Source organism: Sphaerodactylus townsendi, linkage group LG02, assembly GCF_021028975.2.
Source record: "Sphaerodactylus townsendi isolate TG3544 linkage group LG02, MPM_Stown_v2.3, whole genome shotgun sequence".
NCBI classification, from domain to species: Eukaryota; Metazoa; Chordata; class Lepidosauria; order Squamata; family Sphaerodactylidae; genus Sphaerodactylus; species Sphaerodactylus townsendi.
In genome coordinates this window covers 1,927,775-1,938,442 of record NC_059426.1, presented here as the reverse complement: position 1 = coordinate 1,938,442, position 10,668 = coordinate 1,927,775, and positions in this window count along the sequence as shown.

The following is a 10,668-nucleotide window of genomic DNA, read 5'->3' as shown; positions in this document are numbered from 1 at the left end:
GTAGTGCAAATGTTGTAGAAACTGTAAGGGACATTTGGTGTGGGGCGAAATGGGGGTGGGTGAAGGATATAGGTCCTGGATCTGAGCTCTCTAGCTCAGATCCTGCTTTCTATTGTTACTCTACGCATTGCAAGAAATAAACTGCTTTAGGACTTTCCTACGGTCTCTGTTATTTCCACGTTCGAGAGTCTGACAGCTGTGACCTAGCAGCTAGAGGCTGGGCCCTTCCTCGCCCCTTCACACTCTCCGACCATTACTGGCTTGCAGGAAGGTCTGAAAACAAACTGCTTGACAGCTGAGCCTTCAAACACAACTTCTGGCACCCAGGAAGGAGTGGAGGTTTTGGTGACACCACTGGGTGCCTCTCTCTCTCTCTCTCTCACTCACTCACTCACTCACACACACTCACACACACACACACACTCACACTCACACTCACATAAGCCCATTTCAAACTGGGGAAAGCAACCAATTGGCTTTCACAAGAAAGAAAGCAAAGGACTTAAAGGGGCCCTTTTAAAAGAAGAAGAAGCAAAAAGAGGTGTGGGATTTGAGGCAGACGTTCTCTCTGCTGCAGTCAAGGGGAGCCCTGGCTGGGCCAGATCCCTTCCCCACTTTTCGGCTAGTTAGCCAAGGTTCAAAAACTCCCAATAAATGGTATTCCGTAAGGGTTGTGCTTGGTTTTGTGGACTTTTCTTGTGTGCATCTGTGAACAACTTGTCTTTGAGGGATAAGAGGCCTTTGCTGCTGTCCTGCCGGGCTGCTGCCTTATCAGTCTCTCCTGTCCAACAGAGCAGGGCACTGTGAATGCAGGGGGGATGCCAGCAGGGAACGCAGCCCCTTTCCACAGGCGTGTTCAGCTTCCCCCAAGAAGTGTGGATGAACTCATTTGCATTTGAATGAACCTGCGGAAATAGCAACTCCTAGCTGGCTCAGAAGCGGTCAGGTGGGTGGACATTTCCCCCCCACAGTGTCTTTGAGCAATTCCCTCATCCTGGGCAGGACGGCCACCTGCCCATCCCTTTATTTTCTAGGCCAGCAGACCAAGAATCAAGATTCATTGGGAGGGGGGTGGGCGCAGCCACAAAATGGATGTCACCACTTACCTTCAGTTGACCAGTGACAATTCTTGGGCTGTTGTAGCAAATCCTGCCAAAGCATTTTTTTTTTGAAATCTGTACAGTGAATCAAATGTCCAGTGGCTACTTGGCCCCACCCAATTTCTAAAAACATTTGGTGGCCCCCCCCAAAAGTTCTCAGCAGGTTCCAGGGTGCCCGCGGGCACCATGTTTGGGAGCCCTGACTTACTTGTTTGAAATGTGAGATTTTGTTGCTGGGATGCTAGTCCTACTGCTCTGCAAAGTATCTTTTGAGGACAACATTTGGGGAGGAGGGAGCATGTACAAAACTAGAACAGCTTCCCCGGTGTCAGAAAAATCTGTGGGATTATAAACATGTTCCAAAGGCTTTTGTATCTCCCGTGGTGTTCATTCATTTATCAAATACTTTCTGACACAGATATTTCACTGCCCATTGTTTTTGTTCAATAACATTTCAGGGTTCATCCCATTCCACCACTTTTTATTGCTTGCTGTTTTTAAAAAGATACCTTTGTAGAAATCTGCACACCTACCCATTTTGCACAGTGTAATTACTGAAGCACATAAAGCAGTTATAGCGGGAATTTATCATTTTCAGGTAGAGAGGCTTCTAGCCAAGTAAAAGGCAGAGTCGGGATGCCAGGAGCCATTTATAATCAGCTCACTGACATTTCGTGTTGCAGATGCCCTACCAGGGAATCAGCATCAAACCATAAATCTCTGGGCAAACATGATTAGAGCAAGGAGCGCGGGGATCCTTGGGGGAGGGGCTGTCATAAAAGAACCCTGCGATGCGGAGCAGTAAAAGTGTGATGACAAAAGTAATTAAAAACAGCTGTCAGTAAAACATACAAGTAACTCGTTTTTTAAAAAAATTCCGTCATCCCACCAGCTGTTTGGGCTCACATAAAATGTGCATTTGGCAAAACAGCACCGGCAGCCATTGTGTCTCCTTTGAATCTGACAATAAGCCTAGAGGAGGAGGAGGAGGAGGAGGAGGGGAGGAGGAGGAGGAGGAGGAGTAGTTTGGATTTATACCCCACCTTTCTCTCCTATAAGGAGGCTCATGGTGGCTTACAAGCTCCTTTCCCTTCCCCTCCACACAACAGACAACTTGTGAAGCAGGTGGGGCTGAGAGAGTCCTGAGAAAACTGTGACTAGCCCAAGGTCACCCTGCAGTAATGTAGGAGTGCAGAAACACATCTGCTTCACTAGATAAGCCTCTGCCAGATGGAAGAGTGGGGAATCAAACCTGGTTCTCCAGATTAGAATCCACCTGCTCTTAATGAGTCATATGAGACAGAAATGTTTAGGTATTTCTCATGCTATTTTAAGCGTAAGTTTTAGGGGCCCAAAAGGAAAGTGATTCTAAATGTAGCGGTGGGGGTCTGTACCAATTTGTTGCAGAGTACCTTCCTCCATTACTGTAATGAACTAGTAAAGTCCGCCACACCCCGTCCCGCAGTAACAGTGACAGGCCACCTTCACCCTCTGGAACGGGGCTTTTCCCCACCGTGAGAAAGTCTTGTAAGAGAGAGGAAACCATATCAGGATACCTGGGAGGAGCATCGGCCGGGGGTGATGAAACCATGGGCGGATTGGACTGCGCGCGAGTTTGGGACCAGGTGACTGCGAGACCCAATTGCGATGGAGAGACTACAGTACGTGGAATGGCGCGTAAGGAGGTACCGCCCCCCTAGGAAGGCGGGAGAGCGCGTCCACTAATCGGTTGGTTTTTCCAGGGAAAAAATGCACTGTAAACTGGAACCAGGAAAAGAAATCAGCCCACCGCAATTGCTTAGCTGATATTTTACTGGGGGTGGACAGAGCCGACAGGTTTTTATGATCCGACCAAACCTGGAAAGGATGGGCAGCCCCCTCTAACCAGTGGCGCCAAGTACTGAGAGCTTCTTTAATGGCTGCAGTTTCCTTATCGCCTACTGTCCAGTTGAGCTCAGGACCAGAAAATTTCTTCAAAAGATAGGCGCAAGGAGACAGTTTTCCATCCGCACCCCGTTGTAACAGGGCTGCCCCTAAAGCTTTGTCGGACACATCTACATGTACTATAAACGGCAAGGCAGGATCGGGATGGGTCAAAATAGGCTCAGTCGTAAAGGCAGTCTTAAGTTGTTGAAACACCTGCTGGCAACTGTCAGTCCAATTGAGGGGGGCACCCGGCTTAGCAGCCTTCGGCCCCTTGCCTTTCGTACATAATAAATCAGTAAAGGGCAAGGTTATTTGGGCGAATTGTGGAATAAAATCACGATAGAAGTTAGCAAATCCCAAAAACGATAGAGTTCCCTGCGGGTGATAGGGATGGGCCAATTTACTACCGCTTCCACCTTAGCAGGGTCCATTTCCAACCCCCCCGCCGACACACGGTATTCAAGAAAATCCAACTTTTCTTGATGGAAGGCACTCTTGGACAGTTTCACAAATAAAGAGTTGTCTAGAAGCCTCTGCAAAACAGTACGAACCAGAGCTACATGCTCCTACACGGTGCGGGAATATATCAGGACATCATCTAAATACACCACCACTCCTTTGAACAATAAATCTTGCAGAACCTGGTTGATCAAAGACATGAAAGTCCTGGGTGCTTCGTGTAATCTGAAGGGCATTACGAGATATTCATACTGACCAAACTTAGTGTTGAAGGCTGTGAGATACTTATAGCCCTCTGCAATACTCACTCTATAGTAAGCCTCCCTCAAATCCAACTTGGTGAAAATCCGCTCCGATCCCAAAGCGTCTAAGAGGTCTTTGATCAAGGGCAACGGATATTTGTTGGAGGCCGACACTGCATTCAACTCTCTATAGTCAGTGCACGATCTCAAGGATCCATCCTTTTTCTTGACAAACAACACAGTATGTGTTCCTACCCTGTTTCCCCGAATATAAGACATCCCCAAAAAATAAGACATAGTAGAGGTTTTGCTGAAGTGCAAAATATAAGGCATCCCCCGAAAGTAAGACATAGCAAAGTTTTTGTTTGGAAGCATGCCTGACGAACAGAACACAGAAAAATAAGACATCCCCTGAAAATAAGACATAGCACATCTTTGGGAGCAAAAATTAATATAAGACACTGTCTTATATTCGGGGAAACACGGTAGTTGTCTTCCGAATAAACTCGTGAGCTTTCTAAGTGTGAAACAGCGAACTTTCTAAGTGGGAAAAGGCAAACAGTGTTGAGGAAGTGCCTTTTGGGGAACTTTGGGTCGAGCGCTGGTGTTCTGAAAACGTCCGGAAGCCGTAGTCTCCTCAAAGCATTGATCAAAGCATTGATCAAGGAATCGTTCAAGTGACTTGCGAGTAGTACCATGGATGGTAGACAGACCAATCTCCTCCATTACCATTCTCATAACGGGTTTGTAATCCATCTGGCGGCGGGTGGTGAAGTGCATCGCCGCCGGTTCACGGTCCATGGCAGCTCCTCTGCCCATGTCGCATTGTTCCCGGGTCAGGGGAAGACAGCATGCCGACAGGGTTCTGCAGGTCGCCATCAGAGTTGCCTGTTCAACCTCCTCCTGCAAACCGAGGAAAGTAACGCTCTGGCTGAGGCAAGGTCAGGACAGCGCAACCAATGACAGATTGATTGATCTAATGATTGATCTAATGATTGATCTAACGAAGTCAAACTTCTGTCTTAACACAAAGAACAACAGAACCTGTTTTGGCCGCAAGCTTGTTTCACTTTTTGTATAACGAAGAGTGACAGTAAACACACACACACACCCCATCTTTGTCTACGCTTGCCACAACTCTTTTGAAACCCTGACCTATGAACTCTGCCTCGCTGGCTCACAACACATTCCTTTGATTTTTAACACAATTATATTACCTAGTTTTTACAAGTTTAATCAAACAAATACTAATTTGTCTTAAAAAATAGAACAAACATATTTAAGTTATTCAAGTTATACAAACATAATTCTGTTGATCCCACACTGGTGTGCCCAGTGACGCCACCGCAACTTCTGAGTGGGCTGCCTCGGGCTTGGCAGAGCGGCTGTTTTCTCTCTACTTTTGCCTGTGCTGGGTGAAGTGCAAGCGGGGTGGGGAATTCACAATATCCCAGGAAAGGGGGGGGGGGGCTGAGCGTATGGCAATATTGGGTTAATGCTTAGAGAAGAGAGGTCCGATATCCCTTTGCAAAGGCAAGCAGTGGCAAACCACCTCTGTTTGTCTCCTGCCTTGAAAACCTTATGGGGTCACCATAAATCACCTGCAACTAGACAGCACTTTCCAGCACAACCACATATTCAATATTTTTATTTTTGTATTTGTATTTTGATGTATACCCCCCTGCCCATCCCCATGGGGCTCAGGGCAGAGAACAACATAGTATACATCAAACAGAATAAATGCCAATAAAATACTGAAGAACTATAAAATAAGAATCAAATTACAGATGGCGACTTAAACACATCAGACCTAGCAATTAGCCGATAATAACAGCAGCACTACTTCAATACATATCAATACTAAATCCATACTATATCAATACATTAACAATGTATCAGCTCATTAACAACAATACATTAACAGTATATCAATATATATCAACACATTAGCACCATATTAACAATATAAATCAGTACATTAGCACAACATCAATACATAACAATGGAGCTAAAAACTACTCTACACTAAGCTATAACTGCTGAAAAATAAACCTTACTACCCAGTTTACTCCAAGAGGAGCTAGCTACACCTGTTTAACCTACTTATCTAACCTACACTCCCTAACAGTATACTAAGGTGGAAACTAACCTACGCTCCTAGTAAGATTAATATTGTCCTGAGAAACGGAGGGAAAGTAGAAACATGATTCATTTCTCACAAATAAGAACATGGATGTGAAACAATGAGGTACATACGCTCTATTTCGCTGAATATCGTGTGGTTAATATTGGGGTGGGGATGATACAGTAGTTAACATTTCAACCTGGGTTTTGTATACTCACTGATAGACCTTGAATTCTATATTTCTATCAGTGTATTGGACTATATAAGACTGATGTGCCTCTGAATCTCTCCTTTTGTTGAAGGGTTATTGAAATGTAACACTTAGAAACTTGTTGTGCCAGCAATTGAAATGCACTACAGGTGCTTCACTTTGATCCAATTTCCTTTACTAATTAGCTCACAAACTGGGCTGTCAGAGACAGAAACAGTAAACAGGCAATGAGGATAACTCACTCCACTTAAACATTGGAAAGAAAGTGGTGTGGAGCAAGAAAAACAAACTTCCCTGACTTGTGGAGCTCCCTTATCGCACAGACATTACTCATAACTATAAAACAAAGACAACTGTGATGCAGCCAGTTAGGAGATGAATAGACTGTCAGAAAAGGTAGACAAGTAAATCTATCACCTGTACTGGCTCAAAAATTGCCTGAATATTAAGGCAGGGACTTCAGAGCTTCAAAACCCAGAAGAGACACTCTTGAACAGTAAACCCCTTAAGAAATCCAACGTTTCAAAGAAAATCTGAGCAATGGGACAATTATAGACCAACAGATTTGGAAGAGACCACGACACACATTTAGTCCAATTCCCCACCCAGGCAGGAACACACAATTGAATCAGTCCAGACAGATGCTCATCCAGCTTCTGTTCAAAAATCATAAAAGAAGGAGACTCCACCACGCTCCAAGGTAGCACATTCCACAGACCAACAGCCCTTACCACCAGGGAGTTCTTTCTAATGTTTAGGTGGACCATAGTTTGAATCTATTACTTCTTGGTCTAGTCTCAGGAGCAGCAGCAAACAAGCTTGCTCCCTCTTCAGCATGACATCCCTCTAACTATTTAAACATGGCTATCATGTCTAAACTTTCTCTTCTCCAGATTAAACATAGCCAGTTCTTAAAGTCTCTCGTTTTAGGGCCTGGATTCTAGACCTTCCTCCATTTTGGTCATCCTCCTCTGGCCCCATTCCAGCTTGTCAGTATCCTTCTTGAATTATGGTGCACAGAACTGGATGCAGTATTTCAAGTGAGGTTTGACCAATGTAGAATAGAGAGGTAGTATTAAGGAGTCCATTGTTCATGAACTTAGCATGCCTTTGGGGTTTGCTTTTTCTGCAGCTGAGGAAAGGTCTAGATAGGAAACACAAAACGCAGCATTCGGACTCGTATTAAGGAGCACGAAAGACACTGTCGGCTTAACCATCCTGAAAAATCTGCAGTTGCAGAACATGTCTTAAACAAAACTGGACATAACATTTTATTTGAAAACACTGAAATTCTGGACAATTCAGAAGGTTACTTTGTCAGACTGCACAGGGAGGCCATTGAAATTCACAAACACCAAGACAACTTCAACAGGAAAGAAGAGAAGAGAAAATTAACAAAGCTTGGCTACCAGTCCTTAAAAACACCAAAAGCAAACCCCAACGGCATGCTAAGTTCATGAACAATGGACTCCACCCAAGCACAGGATTTGCATCCACTAATACTGCTGCCGCTACAGGGCATGAAAAGGTGAATCACTCCCTGGACTGATAAGCTCCACCCGCAGTACAATATTATCAACCACATCTTTGCACAACAAGTTCCACCCAAAAGCTTACTGATTGCTTCCCCACCCTGGGACATTGGTTCCCCACTAAACATTCCCTTCTCACTGGACACAGCGTGTAACATACTTCCCTCTGTGATACACCTCTGAAGATGCCAGCCACAGATGCAGGCGAAACATTAGGAACAAGATCCACCAGACCACGGCCACACAGCCTGGAAAACCCACCAGAACCAAAGGAAGGATGGGTTTGGCAGAAATCTGCAGCAATTCATCAGGAGGGCTTTTAACTGACACCACAAGAAGACGCAGCCGACCAACACGAATATTTTAATGGAGCAGAACAAAGAGCAAAGGCCTACCTGGGAAGAGCAGGTCATAAGGAGCCAAAGGTGCAGAGGAAGGTGTTTTGGTAGCCTTTACCTGCTGGCATGATTCCCATGACTGGAATATAGCAGTGAATGGATGCGAGTTGTTCAAGAAAAATCAAAAAGGTCAAAGGGGAGGCAGAGTGCATGGTATATGCGGACAGAATTTGCTTGTCAGAAAATACTGGAGGAGGTGGGTGACAGGGCAGGAAGGGCACACAGTATTGTGGCTGGAGTCTGCTAACATATCTCCTGACCATGGTGAGGAGGTGGATACTGCCCTCCTTGAGCAGCTTGACAGAGTATCCAGAAAACATGAAGTTATAGTTATGGGTGACGTCAACTTCCCTGATGTATACTGGGAGACAAACTCTGCAAAGTTCCACAGTCACACAGGTTCCTGAGCTGCCTGTTTCAAACAGTGGAGGAAGCTATGATAGGCTCTGCCATACTTGACTTAATGTTAACCAACAGACAAGAATTGGTAAATGGGGTGAAGGTGGTCACCTTAGGGGAAAGTGGCCATGTCCTCTTAGAATTCTTTTGCTGTGGGACCAAGGAAGTCTGTGGCCAGATGTGTATGTTAGAGCAGTTTTGGGGCAGTTTTTAATGAACTCAGAGGGAGGATGAGAGTCATTCCACCACAAACACTAACACAATTACACTATGTGGCTTGCAGCCAAATTGCTAAATTACTTAAAGGAATTGCTTCAGGAACAGGAATGTCCCTAGAAAAAATTCAAAACACAGAGCAACTCTAGTTAGACTCTAAGGTCTTATAGTCAGCATCTGGGTAGCTGCCTCATCTCGCTGAGGCTTTTTGAGCTTGCTGTTTCTGTGGAGTGAATTAAAATGAATCAATGTTATTCCAAGCCAATATAAACAAAGATAAAGATTGCCAAACCAAATTCAACTTGCATATCTGGTTCTCTCAAATTAGAACTGATACAAGGTTTCACACTGTCCTTTACACTCTGTACATGCAAAGGCAAAAAGTGTGTGCCAACTAGAAATATCCAAGTATTTAGCATAAATAAAACACACAAGGGCAGATGGTGTCCCATTCCAGGCTGCGGTCTGTATGCTTATCTTTTGGCTGCTGCACAGCAGCCCTTGACTGAACATTTCAAGGGATAGGCACATATTGGAGTCCAGCTCACAGCTGATGTTAATTAACCATTAAAGGTATACAGAAAAGTCCAGGTTCTGGTTGAGATCAGTTGGTGCTAGACACTCCAAATGAAAAATAAAATAAGTCTCAGAACTCTGCAACTTTTGCTGTAAACTGAAGTGTAGGGCTCCCAAAGCACAGCGATTCAGGTTGATGACGCTGTTGAAGAAAATGTTCCACAAGCAGAATGTTGGGTTCAAATGTGTGACATCATGATGCTCTATAACCCTTATCCTAACCTTCCTGAATGTATGCTTAATATAATAAAGACCACATTCGCACTTGATATAGTATACAGCATTTTTAGTATTGCAATTAGTAAAACGTGTACGTTTTTGGGTAAAATGTACTCTTGGAATAGAAATCTTTTTACCTTCCAAGGCTAAAGGGCAGGCTGTGCAATTCCCACATTTGTAATGACCATGGTCCACTGGTTCCTCACATCAGCTCTAATCACAAAATCTGGTTTTCTTAAATCCAATAAATGGGGCAGACACGCATTCCGGTAATTCTCTGATTATGGGCCAGTGCTTGCAAGTAATCTTTTTAATCCCAGAAGAACAGACCAGAACCAAGGGGTTGAAATTAAATCAAGAATTTTCAGCTAAACGTTAGGAAGAACTTCCTGGCAGTTAGAGCAGCTCCCCAGTGGAACAAACTTCCTCCAGAGGTAGTGATTCTGTGATCCTAGGCAGAGGAAAAGCAGAAGGGTAGGAAGGGTGGCTTCGGTGACTGGCTCTCGTGGCCCTTTCTTACATGCCCAGAGTGACGCTGATTGCCATTTTGGGGTCAGGAAGGAATTCTTCTCCAAGCCAGATGGGCCAGTGATCCTAGAGGCATTTTTTTTGCCACCTTCTGGGCATGGGGCCATTGGAGGTGTTGTGGGAGGGAGTGAGTTGTGAATTTTCTGCATTGAGCAGGGGATTGTGGGGTCTCTTCCAAATCTATGATTCTGTTAACCAAATCTCATCTACTCTCATGTGGACGTAACTCAAAATGATGGATTATCCATCATTGAAAGTGGATTTAAATTCTTGGAGTGCCAGCTTGACAATCTGGGTCTCTGAGGAGAACTTCCTTGAAAGATTCTGAGAGTAAAAACAGAGGCAAAAAGACATGTGCTTCCTTGAAAGGACTGCTTGCCTGGATTCAGCCTACTGCTGCTTCTGGAAACATTTGCTACTGCTTGGTTCATCTGGAAATTGTTTCACTGAAGCTAGAACTGATAGCCACCCCATTCCGTTAAAATATTTAAATGAATGACTCCTTTCCTGGTTTTGATGACTGAAATGCAAAATAACACAAAGAGAGAGATCACACTCCATTCATCTCAATCAAGCGTAAAGCAAAACTAGACTCAGAGGCCATCTTCCACGGGCGCTGCATAGCTATTGATATAATAAAACAATGCATTTCGAAATTACAGATAGAATTTAAATCATTGGAATTCACGCATGGAACCCTTAACAGCGACAGGAAGCCGACCATCAAAGAGACACTT